At 41.7% G+C, this 20,540-nt stretch overlaps 1 long non-coding RNA gene across 1 annotated transcript; it reads left to right on the plus strand.

The window, feature by feature from the left end:
• Positions 1-17,034: 17,034 nt before the first annotated feature.
• On the plus strand, positions 17,035-20,197 carry LOC118565590. Its single transcript, XR_004932462.1, has 4 exons — positions 17,035-17,105; positions 19,550-19,608; positions 19,704-19,818; positions 19,910-20,197. It is a non-coding gene; the product is annotated as an uncharacterized LOC118565590 (long non-coding RNA).
• Positions 20,198-20,540: the final 343 nt, after the last annotated feature.

Raw genomic sequence — 20,540 nt, forward strand, 5'->3', positions numbered from 1 at the left:
TCTTTTTTAGGGGGGCTACATTATCTAATGCAGAACGCAATGAGGAAGTCACACTGTTAGCAAATGTATCTATTTGTGAATGGGAAGAAACAGCATTGCTGCCATCTACAGGGCATTTCTGCAATACTGAGGATATTAAGAGGGGGACAGACTTTTTAAGTTTTGATACAGCATTATCCGATAAAGATGTACTATAATGGAATCCTCTTTTGGGGGTGGAGAAATCAGTTAGATTAAACTCAAATGTTATTAAAAAATGATCAGATAGGACAGGATTGTGAGAGAATAGACTTAGACTTTCTTTATTGTCATTTTGTATACACAGAGTGCATACAGAACGAAATTTCGTTTTCACACAGCTCAGAAATATTGCAGTAACTCTACAGGATACCTTGCAGTGAATTACAGTACAGGATAAAGTGCAGTGATCAATCGCAGTCACTTACAGGATAAATTTCAATTTACTTCCGGATAAAGTGCAGCAGTGAACAGTAGGCAGTTGAAATGTAGACAATGTAAACCAAATGTAGACAAATATGCAGTAGGGTGCAGCAGTGATTTAAAAGTAGACAGTTGCATTGTGCACAGTTTTGCAGTACGTTTCCGGTTAAGGTGCAGCATCAGTTTTGCAGGATACGATACAATGTGCAAATGTGCAAATCAGCGAATCTAGTGTGGTACACTTTTGTACTTCAGCAGTTCAACAGTCTGATGGCAGCAGGGAAAAAGCTTTTGCAGAACCTAGTGGACCTGCAGCGGATGCTGCGGAACCTCTTCCCAGAGGGCAGCAGGGAGAATAGTATATGGTGGGGGTGTGAGGGGTCCCTGATGATGTTACGGGCTCGAGACACACAGCGCTGCGATGAAATGTCTTTAATGGAGGGAAGAGGAGCCCCGATGATCCCTTCTGCTGTTCTCACCACTCTCCTCACGTTCTTCCAGTCGGAGGCACTGCAGCCTCCACACCACACAGAGAGACAGCTGGTCAGAATACTCTCTATGGTGCTTCTGTAGAAGGTCGTGAGGATGGGCGGGGGCAGGCGGGCTCTCCTCATCCTCCGCAGAAAGTACAGTCGCTTCTGTGCCCTCTTCACCAGTGACGTGGTGTTCACAGTCCAGGTGAGGTTGTCCGTGATGTGCACCCCCAGGAACTTGGTGCTGCTGACCACCTCCACCGCTGAGTTGTTGATGAGCAGTGGAGCATGGTGAGGCCGGTTTTTCCTGAAGTCGACGATGATCTCCTTTGTCTTCTCCACGTTCAGGATCAGGCTGTTTTCTCTGCACCAGCCCACCAGCTGCTCCACCTCCCCTCTGTAGTCCTGGTCGTTGTCGTCTCTGATCAGGCCCACCACCGTTGTGTCGTCTGCAAACTTCACGATGTGATTGGTGGTGAACCTGGGGACGCAGTCGTGTGTCATCAGGGTGAACAGCAGGGGGCTCAGGACGCAGCCCTGAGGGGAGCCCGTGCTGAGGGTGACGACATCAGAGGTGTTCTGTCCGACCCGGACTGACTGAGGTCTGTTGGTGAGGAAGTCTAGCAGCCAGTTTCGTAGGGGTGTGTTGAAGCACAGATGCTCCAGTTTTCCCACCAGATGTTGTGGGATGATGGTGTTGAACGTGTTCTTCTCCTCCAGGTGTGCCAGGCTCAGGTGAAGAGCAGAGGAGATGGCGTCCTCAGTGGAGCGGTTCCGTCGGTAGGCAAACTGGAACGGGTCGAGTGTTGATGGGAGACTGGAGACGATGTGTTCCTTTACCAGCCTTTCAAAGCACTTCATCATGATGGGAGTCAGTGCAACAGGCCGGTAGTCGTTGAAACAGGTGACTTGAGATTTCTTTGGCACCAGAATGATGGAGGCAGACTTGAAGCATGCTGGCACTGTGGCTTGGTCCAGCGAGGTGTTAAAAATGTCTGTGAGGACACCAGCCAGCTGACCTGCACACTCCTTGAGCACCCGCCCAGGTATGTTGTCGGGGCCTGGGGCCTTCCGCGGGTTGACTCTCCTTAGAGTCTTCCACACGTCAGCGGTATCAAGGCAGAGGACCTCCTCTTCCTGATGGGGAACAGCTTTCACTGCTGGAGTGCTGTTTAGTGCCTCAAACCTCCCAAAGAAGTTATTTAGTCCATTGAGGAAGTCAGCATCAACTTCACCCACCGGGGGGGAGGGCGTGTTGTATTCAGTGATCGCCCGGATGCCTTTCCACATGCTCCTGGTGTTGCTGGCGTCATGGAAAAGCTCCTGGATTTTCTGACTGTGGTTCCGCTTTGCTAGCCTGATGGCACGGTTCAGGTTGGCTCTCGCTGTCCTCAGTGCCTCCTTGTCTCCAGACTTGAAGGCTGAGTTCCGTGCTTTTAGCGCTTGACGGACCTCCGCAGTAATCCAGGGTCGTTGGTTGGCTCGGGTGATGATGGTCTTGGTGGTGCTGACGTCCTCAATGCATTTGTTGATGTAGGCTGACACAGTCATGGCGTACTCATCAATGTTGATCTTGTCCTCATAAGTTGCAGCAGCTTTGAACATGTTCCAGTCAGAGCACTCAAAACAGTCCTGGAGCGCCTCCATTGCTCCCTCAGTCCACACCCTCACCTGCCTCGCTGTTGGTTTTGCTCTGATCAGCAGGGGCCTGTATGCTGGGAATAGCATCACAGAAAGGTGGTCTGAAGAGCCCAGGTGGGGGCAGGGGACTGCTCTGAATGCTCCTTTAATGTTTGTGTAGACTAAGTCTAGAGTGTTCTCTCCCCGAGTTGCAAAATCCACGTGTTGGTAAAAATGAGGGAGAACAGTTTTCATATTTGCCTGGTTAAAATCCCCAGCAATGATGAAAACACCCTCTGTGTGTGCAGATTGCAGCTCAGAGATAGTCCGATAGAGTACACCCATAGCATCTTTAGTATTAGCGCTGGGAGGGACGTAAACCGCTGCGATGATAACAACAGTGAACTCTCTAGGCAGATAAAAAGGTCTGCAGCTAATAATCATAAGCTCAATGTCCGGAGAGCAGAGACTTGTGACTAATCTAGCATTTTTACACCAGGTGTTATTGGTGTAAACGCAGAGTCCGCCTCCTCGGGACTTACCGCAGAGTTCTGTCTGTCTGTCGGCGCGGAAAGTAGCTAGCCCCTCCAGGCTAACGGCGTTGTCTGGGATTGATGATGAAAGCCATGTTTCGGTCAGAATGAGAGCGCAGCAGTCCCTCAACTCCCTCTTTGTAGAGAGCTCGAGTTGTAAATGGTCCATTTTGTTGTCCAGTGAGCGAACGTTGGAAAGCCAGATGGATGGTAGCGGCGGTCTGAATGGGTTAGCCTTTAGCCTCGCTGCTAAGCCTCCTCGGCACCCGCGCTTCTTCGGCCGGCTACACCGCTTCCGCGTCGCTCTCCTCCGGCGTGAGCTGCTCGTCGAGGCCGCCGCTTCACAGGCCTCCGGGGCTGGTCTCCGTAGGACGCCACAGTCACGTAAGCAGTCGAGCGTGGTATTTAAAAGTCCAAAAACACAACTTGATCGTAACTCCAACAGGCGCTCGCGGTCAAGTACTGATCGGCTGGGTAGATGAGTGGTTTCCAGCGAGTTTGGCAGCATTTTTATGCAAAAAGTCCGCGAGTTGGTACAGAGCTGTGTTCGGCTGCTGCCGCCAGGGGCGCCGCCGGAAGTACCGCCGGAAGAAAACTGTTAATTCTTCACAATCAATGCCATATGTCAGCACAAGGTCCAAAGTATGGAGCCGAGAGTGCGTTGGCTTATGCACATTTTGAGCAAAACCAATTGAATCTAGGATAGTTTTAAAGATTACACTAAGGTTATCACATTCAGTGTCAACATGGATGTTAAAATCACCCACTATAATAACCTTGTCAGTATTTAACACCAAATCAGAAAAGAAGTCTGACAGCTGATCCAAAAACTGAGTGTAAGGGCCTGGTGGACGATACAAAACAATAAACAGAAGAGGTTTTATTGCTTTGCAGTTTGGATGAGGGAAACTGAGGGTTAAATGTTCAAAAGAACTGTAATTATTAATTGGCCTGGGACTAATTAATAAATCAGACTGAAAGATGGTTGCCACTCCTCCTCCTCTTCCCACAGATCTGGGAATGTGGAAATTTGAATAACTGGAGGGATTTGACTCATTTATACTAATGTAGTCCTCTTGTAGCCAGGTTTCTGTGAGACAAAATAAATCAATCTGATTATCAGAAATCAATTCATTAACTAACAAAGTCTTTGGAGGGAGAGACCTTATATTTAATAGACCACATTTAATTCTTTTATTTTTTGGTTCAAAGTGATCCGTATGGATTTTTATTCGATTTTTATGATTTGTTCCCTTTAGATCAGTTTTTGATCTGTTAAGTTTTGGCCGTGGGAAAGACACCGTCTCAATAGGGTAATGGGTGGGTAACAGTACAGAAGCTGCAGAGTGGTGTGTTAAACTACGGCTCTGCTTCCTGGTCTGGACCCTGGATTGTCAGCATTTAGGAGAACTAATAAATCCGGCCAAATTCCTAGAAAGAAGAGCTGCACCATCCAAAGTGGGATGAATGCCGTCTCTCCTGATCAGACCAGGTTTTCCCCAGAAAGTTTGCCAGTTATCAATGTAGCCCTCGTCGTTTTCTGGACACCACCTAGACAACCAGCGGTTGAATGATGACATGCGGCTAAACTTGTCATCACTGGTCAGATCAGGCAGGGGACTAGAGAAAATTACAGAGTTCGATATTGTTTTAGCAAACTCAGACACAGAAGCAACACCAACTTTGGTGACCTCTGATAGGCGTGACCAGGTGTCATTACCGCCAGCGTGAATAACAATTTTGCGGTATTTACGCTTATCCTTAGCCAGCAGTTTTAGGTAAGATTCTATGTCGCCCGTTCTGGCCCCTGGCAGGCATTTAACTATGGTCCCTGGTTTCTTTAGTGCCACGTTTCTTAATACGGAGCTGCCAATAATTAAGGTCGGCTCCTCGGCGAGACTGTCGCTCAGAGGGGAAAATTTATTAGAAACGCAGATGGGTTGGTGGTGATCTGGGGGCTAAAATCTAGAGCTATGCTTCCTACGAACCGTCACCCAGCCGACCTGCTTAACCGGTTGTTCGAGTGCGGCTGTTGGTTCGCTACGTGAAGTTACTCTATGCGGCTCCGCGCTAGCAAAGGAGCGGCTATCAGAAGAATGTATTCTTCCACGTGCATTTTCATTTACGGGCAGAGATGATCTCAAACTTTGATGCTAAACAAATGCCAGCACAATTTTATGAGGAAGCTGCTAATACGATATATATATATATATATATATATATATATATATATATATATATATATATATATATATATATATATATATATATATATATATATATATATATATATATATATATTTTTGGGCTGCACAGTGGCGCAGTGGGTAGCGCTGTTGCCTTGCAGCAAGAAGGTCCTGGGTTCGAGTACACCCCTGGGTCTTTCTGCATGGAGTTTGCATGTTCTCCCTGTGCATGCGTGGGTTCTCTCCGGGTACTCCGGCTTCCTCCCACAGTCCAAAAGCATGACTGTTAGGTTGATTGGCTTCTCCAAATTGTCCTTAGGTGTGAGTGTGTGCGTGAATGGTTGTTTGTCTCTCTGTGTTGCCCTGCGACAGACTGGCGACCTGTCCAGGGTGTACCCCGCCTCTCGCCCATTTGACAGCTGGAGATAGGCACCAGCAACCCCCGCGACCCCATGAGGGATAAGCGGTTTGGAAAATGGATGGATGGATATATATATAATCCATCCATATATATTATATATATTATATATATTTACAAGCGATGACCGGTCCGCAGTGATAAAAAGGTTGGGGACCACAGATATAAATTAATGAATGAATGAATGATGATGAAATATAATATGTTTTGTGACAGTTTGTATTCAGAAGATTTAATAAAATAGTGAAGTATTTTAAGTATCGTTTATTTATTTTGTATTGATACATAACCTCACTGTATTCGTTTCTAATTTTCGCTATTACATTATAGCGTGACGTTTGTGTCAATAATCTTCTAGCATAGGTGATTTTGCGTGGTGGGAGGGGGGGCCCCAAATCAAGTTCTGCTTAGGGCCCCCAAAAGGCTCGGGCCAGCACTTAGGAAGCTAATTTGCTTTGTTTGGCATCTTGTAGAGACAATCAAAAATACCACATTATTTGCTCTGCTTCCTCCTTCATTACAGCTGTTTTGATTGTTTTACTACAACCTCTTTTTTCTCTATCTACTTCCAGTGTCACAGTTATGTGAATGAGACGCCTATTCCATTTACTTAAAGCACTCATTAACAGAAACTAGCTGAATTTGAAAAAATATTTTTTAACAGATCAGCTCAGTGTAATGTGTTGATCAGAGGTCCGTTCTTCGTACGTTGCTTAAAACATCCGAAATCAAATGACATATCCAATATGATTTCATCCGGCTAATCATGATCCGGCTAATTGGGTTCTTCGAACACACCTGTTGTTTATGATTAGCATCGCTGGATTGAGTTATCTGAGATAACTGCGCGTTCATGCGTCACTTTAAAAGGGGAAATGTGTTGATAGTAGAAACAATTTAATGCTCTTTTAGAAGAGGCTGGAGAAACTCGTTTATAAATCAGACAGGTTAAAATATCACTTTCATATTGGATCAGAATTAAAAGCAGTAATGAAGAAAACCCAGCAACAAGCATAATAAAGAACTGGGGCCCGTTCTTCGTACGGTGCTTAAAACATCCAAGATCAAATGAGACATCCAAGATGATTTCATCCGGCTAATCATGATCCGGCTAACTGGGTTCTTCCAACACACCTGTTGTTTATGATTAGTATGGCTGGATTGAGTTATCTGAGATAACTGCGCGTTTGTTTAAAAGGGGAAATGTATCGATAGTAGAAACATTGATCAGCAGCGCTGCTATTGGCTGTTCAGCATGGCCAAAGAACGCCCACAGTTTTTCTCCCAAGCAGAACAAGAGCTTTTAATGGAAGGTTATGATGAATTTGAGTCATTAATTAAAACACCTCAAAATCTGTTAAAGCCAGGAGAGAGGGCGGGCAAAAAGTAGCAGACAAATTAATGCGTAAATACTGTCCATGGTAGATGTTTCTATCACTTTCTACAGTATGAATTTTTGCTTTTTAATAATTTCACATTTACTTTGTTCTTTTATGTCAGAGCCTCCACGGGACCCACTAGAACATGGGGAAAAAAGTGTTTTTTAAAAAGCAACTTCTTCCTCTTTTTTAAAAGCCACTGTTAAATGATGTGTTTGTCTGTTTATAACAGCCACCAAGAAAAAGGCTGGAAAAAAAACATGTTCTTTTTACTTTTGTTGCATGAGGCATGTTTCACCCCTTCTTTTTCTTTCACAAAATGACACAGGGTGACATCCCTTCCCTATATAAATGGCTTCTTCAACAAAAAAAAATGTATTTTGACCTGATAAAAACAAACAAACACAAATTAAGAGGAGAAATATAACTCAACTTGAAAAAGAGAAAATTGCACTAGAGATCGAGTTGCTGCAAAAGTCCTTCAGAGTAATTTCTAATACAACATTTGACCGTAGTATTGCTGACTTTACATAACTATCTCTTATTGCAGGCAGAAGATGACTTGCTGGCTTTTCTTTATAAAGAATTGTTTCAATAAAACGACAGGAACTAAGCATTATTTGTTTAGTCTTTTATTAAACACTGAAAAATGGTGTTCCACAATTCTGTCCCGTCCTCTGCCACTAGGTGGTCCCAGTTCACTGGCTGGACAGACTTCCCTATCTCCTCCGCTTAAACAGCTGCGATCTAATCCTGTTTACACGAAATAAGCCTGCTCGCGAGCAGGTTTAAGTTTGCGCACCAGGGTGAGTTTCGAAGAACCAAACGATCCAAGATCATGCCAAATCGTCAACAATCAAATCCTGCTAACTGAGTTAGCGACGTACGAAAAACGTGCCCCTGTTGGGAGTATTCAAAATTTACAAGAAAGGGCTTTGGCTGGACTGTGCATGAATGGGTAAAAATATATTAGTTGGATGATAAGACATTCTCAAAAAATAACCCAATTAGTATTGTGCCACCATGGTTGTTTCCAGAAACAAAAGTTGACTTAAAAATACATGAAATGAAAAGAGAATAGAAACATAATGAAGTTGGGGTTAAAACTAGGTTATACATTAGACAATTGTATTATAGTTATTTAAAAATATACACAGATGGATCAAAAAATTTAAAGGGAAATGTGGGAATAGGGGTATTCATTCCAGAGTTCAATATATGTATCTGTAAAAGATTAACAGACCTTTTATCTATATACACAGCAGAAATGGTTGCAATTATTATTAGTTTACAGTGGGTGGAGGAGGTTAGACCGGACAGGGTGGTGATTTGCACAGATTCAAAAGCAGCAATAGAAAGCATACAGTCAGGAGGAAATAATAGGAAAGACCTTGTCTTAGTTTATATAGGTTATATAGGTGTGGAATAGATGTTCAGTTCTGTTGGGTACCAGCACATGAAGGGGTGAAAGGAAATGAAACAGCAGACAAGCTAGCTAAAAAGGCTTAAGGAAAGCAGAATACAGATCAGATTACATTTGGGAAAGGGGAAGGTAAATCAATAATTAAAAAGAAAGAAACAGAAATATGGGATAAAGATGAGAAAGGAAAAAGATTATATAGGGTTCAAAAAAATTATGGAGAAAGGAGCAGAAGGGAAGAGATAATTTTTACTATATTAAGAACTGGACGCACCTACTTGAATGAGTTTATGTATGTACTAGGGAAGATAAATAATGATATATTTCCTCCGCTTATAAAGCCGCGATCTAATCCTGTTTACATGAAATAAGCCTGCTCGCAAGCAGGTTTAAGCTTGCGTACATGTTGCTATGACAGCAAGTCCAGGATGAGTTTTGAAGAACCAAAGAATCCAAGATCATGCCAAATCGTCAACAATCTAATCCAGCTAACTGAGTTAGCGACGTACGAAGAACGGACCCCAGGTCTCTGCAGGCAAACAACATGGTCCAAACTTGAAACCATTGCTGCCTCTCCTGCTCTGGTTCCTGCATTGGTGATTGCTTCACCTGCTCACTCATTGATGGACTAAAGGTGACTGACTGTTAGTTCCTGAGGACTAAAGGACCCAAAAAAAATCAATTAACTAATTAAACAAATTACTAACAATTGTATTGTATACTAAATTTAAACAAAGATATTTATACAACAAATTAAATCAATTAAATCAAAATGAACTAAATAATCTAAATTCTAAAACGCAACAAAAATAGAGAACTTGCTCCTACAGCAAGCTTAAATTTTGTTGGTGGATTAAAAATACAGGAATATAATGTTCTAATCAAAATACAAACAATATCTGTTCATCTTAACTGTGAAAGATTATCCCTGGTGCCCTGATGTCAATAGTCCGTTGATTCAAACAAAAAACACGTTGCAGAGTGCTGAGGCATACTTCGTTTGTTCACAATTTCAATGTGGGGTCTACTCTTATATAATGTCTATGCTGTTATGGAGGAATGTGAGTTTATACAGAGCTCTTGTTAGTTTGTTGTTTAGAAGTTGGTGTATAAGGAAAAATATTTAGCAGTCTTTAAGCTAACATGTTTGTGAGTTGTTTAGCGGAGAATGGAGTGTTTATCGAGTGAAAGGGTTTTACTCATAGACATATATAATTGAGTGGGTTGGCCCACTGCTGGGACGTAACTGTGTGTCCGCTGTATTGGAGGAGTCAAAGCTGCGCTACAAATAGGATTCCTTCCAATGACCTGTTACATCTGCGTTTTGGGATTGAGACAAACCCCGGATCACTTATTTTTTTCATTGTCATTTGTCAAATGTTTTTTTTGGCTAGATATCCTTAAATGATCCACCCCAAAATTCCTCAACTGAGGTGTTTTTCTCTGAAGGACATTATATTCGGGACCATCTTGGAGTGTAAAATAGACTCTCTACTGGTAAATTCTATTCTAATTCTTGGAAAGAAATATATTCACAAATCCAAATGCATGAAACTGATTCCCAAATACTTTCTTAAATCCCTTAAGCTAATAAATGCTGACAAGGATTTCTATGTTACAAATCTATACAATCTTGTATCCTGATGTTATTTTGGATTTATTTATTTTATTCCTTATTTTTCCTTTAAATTATTTGTCTTTATTTTCCTACTTTACCTTGGCCTCTCATCATAGTTGGTATTTTGTATTTATACAAATGCCTTATTGTTTGTATAAATTTGTTCAATAAAAAAACAAAAAAAAAAAACAAATGCCCTTGCAGTAATTCACACACACACTGCAGTTAATGGAAAAAAGGTACCAAACATAAAGCTTCTTAGACTTTACTGATCCCACATATCAGTAATTCACATTTCATCAGCTGTAAAGTAGTGGACAAAACAGTGTATGTTACACAATAATATATGAATAACAACAGGTGGATTGACACCCTTCCACACACAAGATGTAAACATCTTCCTTTTATTTATTTTTTGGCCAATTGTCTGCAAAAAAAAAAAAAATCATTTTAAACACCACACATACACACCGGTATGTACACGAGAGACACTTTTCTTTTTAACTAAGACAACTTAAAACCTTTAAAAAGAATAGTCTTGCACATTTATTTTCCTATTGTTGCCACTGTGTAATCGTATTGTTTTTAGTTTGCAGTGTGGTGCAGTCTCAGCTTGTGAAACACACAAACCACAAGTGACATCAGCATATAGTGATGGTCATCTGCCATTACTCTGTGAAAAGATAGAGGGCACAAAAAAAGGAAGGTGGGAAGGAAAAAAACATAACTCAAAATAGTTGACAGCCTTCCTGGGCACAGATTGGCGAATGAAACGCTCAGCTTATCTGATAACACTCAAAGTCCCCTCAGATGTAACCATATCAGCTGGATGTTTTCAGAATTAGACATACTTTAATAATCCCAGAGGGAAATTGCTGAACAGTTTTATTTCATCTATCCATCCATCCATATCTCTCTCTCTCTCTCTCTCTCTCTCTCTCTCTCTCTCTCTCTCTCTCTCTCTCTCTCTCTCTCTCTCTCTCTCTCTATATATATATATATATATATATATATATATATATATATATATATATATATATATATATATATTCGGGAACATTTCACCGCCTGAACCATACTATAGCATTGACCCATGATTTTAAATTGTTCACACTAAATTCTGACCCTACCATCTGAATGTTGCATCTGAAATTGAGGCTGACAAGTCCATTACTGTTCTTCTGAGTTTCTGGTTTTTAACTGACAGGGATTTCGGTGTGATCTTCTGGTGCTATAGCTCAATTGGCTCAAAGATTGCCATGTTTTTGCATTGAGAGACAATATTCTGGGTACCTTCGTTGAAACATGAAGTTATTTGAGCTGTTGTTGTTTTTGTATAAATTTCAACCATCCAGTGACAGCTGGGACAGCCTGTTTATTCCTGGACCTTGACCAGAGAATATGTGTGAGCAATAAGTTATTTACTGAGGAAACCAAATGAAAGTAAAAATAGGGTCATGTAGACATGTAGCTTGGTTTTCAAAAAAACATCATAAACAAGGGATTGTTTTCAGAAAGGTTTTCATCTACACCAGGGGTCGACAACCTTTACCACTCAAAGAGCCATTTAGACCCATTTCACACAGTAAAGAAAACACTGGGAGCCACAAAATCCTTTTGAAATTTTAAATGGAATAACGCTGCACATAAGGGCTTTTTTGCAACAGAATGGACCCGCACCAGAACCAATGCACCTCTGCGCTTGTACTTCTACTGTTGTTTTATAGAAATCATCAACTCTCTTTTATGGAAATCATCAACTCTGCTAATTGAGTTTTTATTTTGAATAAAGCTTGGAGCGAGTAAACGCACATCATGTTTGGACTATTTGATTTTCAGCCAATATAAATGGTTCATCCGGAATACTTTCTTTCCTTTTAATCCAAACACATTTTAATCACATCTGCAAAAGTGAACGAGCTCCTGTCATTAACCAGCTAACAGCTACATTAGACGAGCTATCAGACGTTCAGGCGGCACCTGAAGCTCGACTTCAGCCGTGCAGGACTCCGCTCATAGCCTCGAGCCAAGCGCTGTTCGCTTTTCCTCACTTTGAAAATGAACAAACGTCAGATATAGAAACGACTCTTGCCCTGCTGTTTAGCTCTCTTCACCCTCATCAATGACTCCATGTTATTTTAGGTCACCGTGTTGCCCTTGTCATTTGTAGAATTTACTACAAAAAAGCAGCATTTGAAAATGCCGCCTCAACTCCGCCTCGCTGTGTTTATGTCACTGCAGCCAGTAAACTACCAGTTCTTCTTTTTTTTCTTCTTCTTCTTCTTGAGTTTATTGATGGTGAGCAAAAATCTTTTCAGTGTGCATTACCACCACCAACTGGTGAGGAGTGTTCGTCAGCCAGCATTGACGACTGCCTGTATGAGGTACACAGCTCCGTGACATAATTATTTTCAACACCTGAGCCGCATCAGAGCGATCAAAGAGCCGCATGCGGCTCCGGAGCCGCAGGTTGCCGACCCCTGATCTACACGAACGTGCACAAATATACCAAACATAGGGGCAGTGTATCAACAGTATGTCAACCTGTCAGAACCCTTAAAAAACAACTGCGATGTTAAACGACATTGTGCCTCCGTGTTGGGAGGGAGATGATTTAAAACAACGGACCCCCAAGCGTTCTTTCTCCTTTGCACCTCAACATATTGTAGCAGCTGGGCTTTTAAAAATAAACAAGCACAAAGCGTCTGAACCAACTGCAACGTTTAGAATGTTCCATGTACGCTTTTACTTTGACATTTTGACACTGAGGCGAAGGGAAGGCCTTTGGTTGTTTCTCAATACCCAAGTATGCTCTTGTATGTATTTAAGTATGTTCTTGGGAACATACAACAGAAAGTATGTACTTGAGAGTATGAGAGTACTCTGGCGTCAATTGGAATGGTCTGTACTCCGTCAGGTCAGTGACAGGAAACGGTTGATGTTTGTCGGCTAAAACGTAACCCAACGGCTTTGCTCAGTTTATATCAATATTTTCCACATTTATAATGGATGATAAAATATGAAAAGAAACATCTTATTTCCAGAAATATCAAATATAGGCTATATATTTAGAAAGGAGTGTCAGTAAGATGAAACCTTTTTACAATAAGAAGATAAAGTTTGTTGTTTACTAAGAAGCTTCACAAAGGTAATGATGTTGTTTTAGCACCTTTATATTACTTTTTTAAACTTTTAGCAGTGAAACATGATTGTCCACAACAATTATAATTTTTTGTCTCAATTGAGTAATAATAGTAGTTGATGATCAGCATTATGCCTGAAGTTTGCACTGGATTCATGTGCAGGAGCGGTTTAAATTTTTTCGTAACCTTTTTTATTTTTTATTGTTCTGCATCTGGTCGGAGTTGTTACTTTACAGCCGCATGATTCCTTTACAATAACTCTTCATTTTTTAACATCAGGTAAATTCATCACATATCTACAGTATAGTTGTGAAATCAGCCAGGAGAGATAAAATCACACTGTAAGTTTAAAGCCACTGAAAAGTGAGTTTTTTACAGTCACCAAAGGACTGTTCTCACAGTAAAAAGCCCCTGGACACGCTACAGTCTGTCTCTTTTCACCCGCTGCTTTACGCAGCATAGAGGAGTCCCTCATCTTCCTCTGCGGTGGATACGACTGGAATTCGGACAGTTAGATAGATTTTTAGTTATGGCCTGGTTCTTGGACCATAACAAATCAAAGGGAAGACCCGCATGGGATAACTTAAAACGGGATTTATTTAACAAAAATCATATCTGGTCGGAGAGGAGAGGGAGGGATAGAGAGAAGTAGGTGGCAGAGAGAGAGAAAGAATGAGCTGATCTCCTCCGAGCTGGGGTTGATCATCTGGAGCTTGGGCTTGCACTGTCAGGTGAGGAAGCTTGCTGACGTCAGTCTGGCCAGCTGCCTCCACTTCCAATAAGCACCAATTTGAAGCTCTACACAGGGACTCAGAGGAAATTATATATATATATATATATATATATATATATATACAATAATTTTTATTGTTGTATGAGTGGCTGTGTTTTGCAGCATACATAAATTCTGTCAGAATATTCAATTACTTTTAACCACACTAAGAATATTTAAACGCACTGAACCATTTGTTATAATAGCTATAGCTTTAAAGTTAAAAAAAAAAACAACAATGTGAAAATAAGTTGAATAATCAGTGAGTATAGTTGACTAAAATTGCTTCTGCACCTGGTTAACATATTACCCTGAACTGAATTGTCGACCGCCCCAAGATGGCCCCCTTAAATCTCGTCAGCGCCTATAGGCGAGAGCGGTAGATGCGGGGTCTACTCTTTATATACGTGTATGGTCCCCATGCTCCACAGCTGAAGCGCATGCTGGTTGGTTCGAGGGGAAATGTCCAAGTTTGCTCCGTTGTGTTTGTGTGCTCGGCTTGCCTTATCTTGCGTTCCTTTACTCGCCCTGCCCTCACTTGTCCTCCACTGTAGTGCATGTGTGCACCACCTGCCTTTCCTGCATTCCAGTGTGGCTCAAGTAGTCGCTCTGCCCTCTCTAGGGACTCATCAGCTGCCTAGTCTGGTCACAGCCTGGACTGCCGCTGGTTAGTGGATCTTGCCATGCCCTTTGGATGATTCCTGCCTCCATGTTGATCAGCCCCTTCCAGTCTTTTAAAGATACCACCAGCTGCTCCAGTCATCATCTGCTTGGTTTTGCTTGTCACCAGGGCTGGTCTGGCCATCTGGAGCACTGGGAGTTCCTGTCTGCTCAGTGATCACAAAGGTTTGGGTCGCTCTTCAAAACAAACAATCCATGCTGTTCATGCTGTTCACTCAGGTATCTGCCTGTCTGAAACACCCACAGATTGCAGTCGTGAGATGGAAAAGACGCCCCCCCCCCCTTTATTATCTGACAAGGCTGTTGCTGGCAACAGACAGCTGCTGCTGCCTCATCCTGGCTGCAAACTCCGCTATGAAACTTCATACCCACCAGCAGTCCGAACAATTTGAGTAGTTGGAAAATTCTGCGGGTTTGAATTCATATTTTAAAAGAAGGAAGTGTCAAGTGTGAGCAGCAGCAGTGCTGTAGGAGCCCCTGTTGGCATGGAAGTGGTGAACAGTGCTGCAATAAGTAGTCAGAGCAGGTACCTTATAAGGTACTTTATAATTCCTGGCCTCAATTATTTTAATTTGCTTGTCACTATGATGGACAATTTTCAGCGTTTGTTGCTTGTGCATAAAACCTTGTGTGAAACATAGTTGTTACCTTTTAGTAGAAGTGCATACAACAGGAGTCTAGCGGAAGTGGGAGGTTAATCAAGGTTTATTTTCAGGTATGGTTTAGGTATATGGTTCATAAGGTATTCTTAGAACTATCAACTTCTCCGTTTGCATGTCAAAGTGTAGGTTGCAGTGTTAACTTCAAGGTAAGAGACCCTACAAGGCTCGTCCTGTTTTTTTTTTCTTTAAGCTGTGTGTCTGCATGTGTTTCCTATAAGAGACATGGTGTTTCCTTATTCAGCACAGACATCTCTGCAAGTCTGTGCTTGAGTGTGTCTTGAAACGCTGTTTTGCCTTTCAACAATTAAACACTGAATCAGTCTGTTTAATTCATTAAAGAATTAAACAGACTGAATATTTAATGAACCACTGTCCCCTTTCTTTAATAATCATTTTTCCATAACATAACTCACCCATTTTAGAAATAAACATGTTAATCACAACTCAGTGTTGACTGAATTATTGGGTTCTTTATTGGTGCTGCATTACAGTGGCCACCACTGGCTGCCAGTAGAGCTTTGCTGCTCTGAAAACATCGGAACATATTGAAAAAAAAATAGGATTATTCTTGATGAACTGACTGCATAGAGGAAGTTCTGATGTCTACTTTCTCACTTGAAAACATCTCAAAGCTACACTTGGTGACAAATTAATAGTAGTAAAAAAAACATTGAATTTACCCACTTGCCGCCTGCTGGCAGCACAATGCATTATGGGATAACTTGCTGGCCCAAGTCCGCAGAAAGATGCAACCACTGTTCCCTCGAAACTGCGCACATGTGCAATCGTGCACGGCATCTGGATTCACCACCCATAGCAAATGCAGTGCAGAAAATAAAATCCAAGCTGAACTGTTAACAAAATCCTAATAAACCAAGTTAGTTTGTACCATTTTGCAATTTTGGTGAGACGGTGTTCCACGGCCCCCTCTGTGTGCACCAGGTACTGACTGATGTGTGGGGAAGACGCCTTTATGGTTGGGTAGGTTTCATTGTGTATCATTGAGGTCAGTTTCAAGCCAATTGAGCAATATCCATCCAATGTGAAATATACCAAGGAGATGCTCTGTTTTCTTTGTTACTCCTGCTGCATGTCAGCTGTTTGTGTAGCTGTTTTTTTGGGATCTGCTTAGTGAGGTCTGATGGTTGCTGCAATTGCGGAATTTTATCAGCATCCATGTTGCCCAAATTTTTCTCACCTTGAACCTAAGACATTTTTCCCGTGTGGACAAACAGGCTTTCTCTGTGAATGACTCTTCCCAGTCTCACCCCCTGCTGTGGGCAGCTTGCACTCAGCACAGCCTGTCATCTGCTCCGTTCTGGGCTCTTGCCTTCAGGCATCAAATTTTTATTTATTTTTCCTTTTAATAAACCTGTTAAGCTCAAAACTGTACTTTGGTTTGAATATTCAAATTTATTTTCACAGCACCAATTAACAACATGTCATGTCAAATTCAATCAAATCATACAGATTGGCCATAAAGTTTCCTATATAAGGAAACCCAGTAGATTGGGTACATAAGTCTTGAGGAGCAGCATTATCAGGTTCTCTGAATAGCATTCCAGTAAATCCTGGGATTTTCATTAAACAGCAGTGGGGGTAAACTGAAAGTGGCTTTCAGCAGGAAAACAACTGTATCTGAAAGTGAAAGTGACTTTCAGCAAGCTATAAAAGAAACCGTATTGGGACGGGGCAGCACAGAGAGAGGAAAACATCATTTGTGAGAGACCGTCGATCCTTGGCCAGAGCTGCTGCAACGGTAAGATATTTGTACGGCTTTGAGTTTAAAGAACAATACAAAAGGGACGTGTTAACAGCCTTCAGCTACTCTTATGTTTACTAACCGCTGCTATTATCAGTGCTCAATGACAGGAAAATCTCATTCTTCATAGATTGCCATCATGGCTGGAAAATCAGTGTTAAAGAAAATGTTGAAAGAAGCTTGTGTTTATCACTTTGTATGAGCTGACAAAAGGATTCACTCCCCTGCTGAGGCTGCATACTGTAGTTTATGTTTAGTTGTTTATTAATTTGCTGGGACGTTGGGAGTGTTTTCAGAGGACGGCAGAAAAGGAACGATAGAGATAAGAATGGAATTCTCCCCTCGGTTGAAGCTCTAGTTTTGGAGTCAACATTGTTTCCTTAGGCCTACATGAGTGCTCATGAATGCTAACTGGATGTCTCTAAACACATTCCTGTGAGAAAACTATGGTTGGACGTGTTGCATGGATTACACTGGTATAGAAGGGAGGTTTTTTGCTGGGAGCTTTGTGACACTATAATCTGATCTCTCCTTGCAGGGAACAATAAAAGTGCTGATTGAGTGAAAATCACCAATTTCCTTTTTATTACCTAAGAGTACTAAGAATTTTATTTCAGTTTACGTCAGTACAAAAGCTCATGCTGTAGCCTTAGGTTTTGATAATTACTTAAATAGATTAAATCCGAGTTCTTGAGGATGGCAGCATTATTGGGCAAAGCATCCACTGATTTTCTAAGATGAGGCAGGACCACTGGCTTTTTAGGGCGAGGCAGGATTACTTAAGACATCCTTACTGGTGAACTGATGCAAGTGGGACATCCATCTGGACCTACATATCAGAGGCTCAGCAACTTGAATCAGATCTGCTCAGACCTCCTCATCGGCTAACTCCGGAGCTTGGAAATGACGATGGTATGAGAAAGATGATAGTTTAAGTGGTATGGGTTGTGAGGTTGATGAAGATGAAGAATAGGAAGGTTTTGACTAGGTCAGGTGAGAAGTAGAAGCGGATGAGGAGACTGCTGGTTTTTAATTGACTTTGGCGCCCTCTGGCGCCATCAGCAGTCCTGCAGCAGCTGTGGATGGGTGAGATGTTGGAAAGCGACATCCTCTGCTGAACCTGATAACAGGGTCAGAGCTCCTTGGCGGATGATTATGAAACTCTCCAACCACTCCCCTGCCCTGGATGGAGGAAGGGCCTCACAAATCCAAGCGATTGATCAGGTCTAGTCCCCTTTCAAGGTAAGATCTGTCCCTTTGACAGGTGCTATAGTAGGTTAAGAGTTATCTTAGCCTCCTGAAGCGCTCTGCTGATCCCGTCCATGAAACTCCTGTCTGCTTGGTCCAACATATGGTTACATCCTTCTGTCAGGTTTTCATATGAGTTTGTTGATGGAACACAGCGTAGGTAATAGTCCAGAAGTTGCATAACACTGATTAATCAAACTCCTGTGGACACTGACACTCGCAGCCCACACGGGTGTTGTTATATCTGTGCCTTCTCAAATCAATAACATCACATGGTCTGCAAATTTTCATTTACGGAATTAATCGTCTTCATACCTCTTTTTCCTTGCATTCTGCAGAGGTTCTTTTCCATAGCCTCGTCACTTCCCACATCGATAATTTTAAGTCTCTTCTCTTTCATCTTCCTTGGTGGACTTGGTCACAGGACAGAGCCTTGCATCCGACAAGACTTGGAATTTGGCGTCTGACGAGACCTGGAACTTGACTTCATGCATGACCTAGAGCTTGGCATCCAGTAACTGGTGATCGGACTTATGGAGGACCAATCCTGCCATAATTAAAAATACACACATAAATAAATAAAGGACTTTATAATATAAAATGGCTTGAAAAAGTAGCTAACAATATGATTTTGTGTGCCATTAAATGTGACAAAATAATAAAAAAGAAGATATTTCTTCAACAATTGATCAATTATTCATCAAAAAATATATACTTTAACTTGATCCACTGTATATAGGAAGATACACTGTATATAACTGATGCACCCTTTCCTACTTTTAGCACCTTCTCCTGACTATTGACTGACTATTGAGCTGATGTGACAAGTAAATTTCTCCAATGTGAGATCAATAAAGACTATCTTATCTTAACCTTTCGCTCTCCCATACACTGCTCCGCCACATGTTCTACATGTGGGCCAAACACTTGACAATTAGTTTGTGCTTTTTTCAATTTTGCCAACAGCAATGTGAAATTTAATAGTCAAGTGAGATTGGAGAGATTTAGTTCATTTAGCTTTGTTACTTGGAATTAATTTAGTACATGTTTTGCAGATGTATGATCTGTAGTTTTACAGGGCAAACTTTGAATTAAAATGTTCCCTTAACAGTATCTTGTGGGGTTGTACATATTCATCATTGAAGTTGGAGGTGCAAATAATTGTTGAACCATTTGTCTCATTTGTCTTTCAGAAAGAAGCTGCTAGAATCAAAGCAGGCTGTGGTGTAAAGAGTCTGCTTCCACAATGGAGGTACTAAGCCACTTTGTAGAAGAAAGGGATCATAAACAACAATGCCCATTATTAAACTGGAAAAACATACTTACTTTTTTATATTTATTTAAAAGGAAATCAGTATCGAAGATGCATTTGTGGATCTTTACTGTGAAGAGGAAGAAGACCCTGCATGGACATGTGATGACTGTGAGGCGAAATATTATGAAACTGGAACAGACGGTAAAGGTCAGTGTATTCAATTCAACAAAGACAGCCAAAGAGGTGCAGTGTGTGTCTTCAGGTAATATGACTGTTAACGTGCCTATTACCTTCACAGCTCTTTGTCGCCATGTGAAGACAACAGTGTATAACATTAACCACGAGTTAGTGTTTCGGCCTCAGGAGACTCCTGTTGGAGTAGTGGAGAGCTACATCATGATCAGCTGCACGAGAGATGAAACTTTACAAGAGACAACAGAAACAAACAACTCAGCGGAAATCAGCAATCTTCCAAACAAGAACAGCTTTGAAGGAGAAACAAAAAAACAAAGTAAGCATTACACCACTTTAGCAGCTGAGCTGAATGAAAAACAAAGATTATCCATCCATCCATTTTCTGAAACGTTTGTCCCTCATGGGGTCACGAGTGGTGCTGGTACCCATCTCCAGCGTTCAATGTGCGAGAGGCGGGGTACACCCTGGACAGGTCGCCAGTCTATCCCAGGGCAACACAGAGACAGACAGGACAAACAACCATTCACAAACACACTCACACCTAAGGACAATTTAGAGAGACCAATTAACCTAACAATCATGTTTTTGGACTGTGGGGGGAAGCTGGAGTACCCGGAGAGAACCTACGCATACAAAGGGAGAACATGCAAACTCCATGCAGAAAGGCTTTTAAAATGGATCATCTATCTTTCTGCCCACTCTACTTTGTTTAAACATTTATTTTAAAAGCAGCA

This window comes from Fundulus heteroclitus, chromosome 14 (genome assembly GCF_011125445.2).
Source record: "Fundulus heteroclitus isolate FHET01 chromosome 14, MU-UCD_Fhet_4.1, whole genome shotgun sequence".
NCBI lineage: Eukaryota > Metazoa > Chordata > Actinopteri > Cyprinodontiformes > Fundulidae > Fundulus > Fundulus heteroclitus.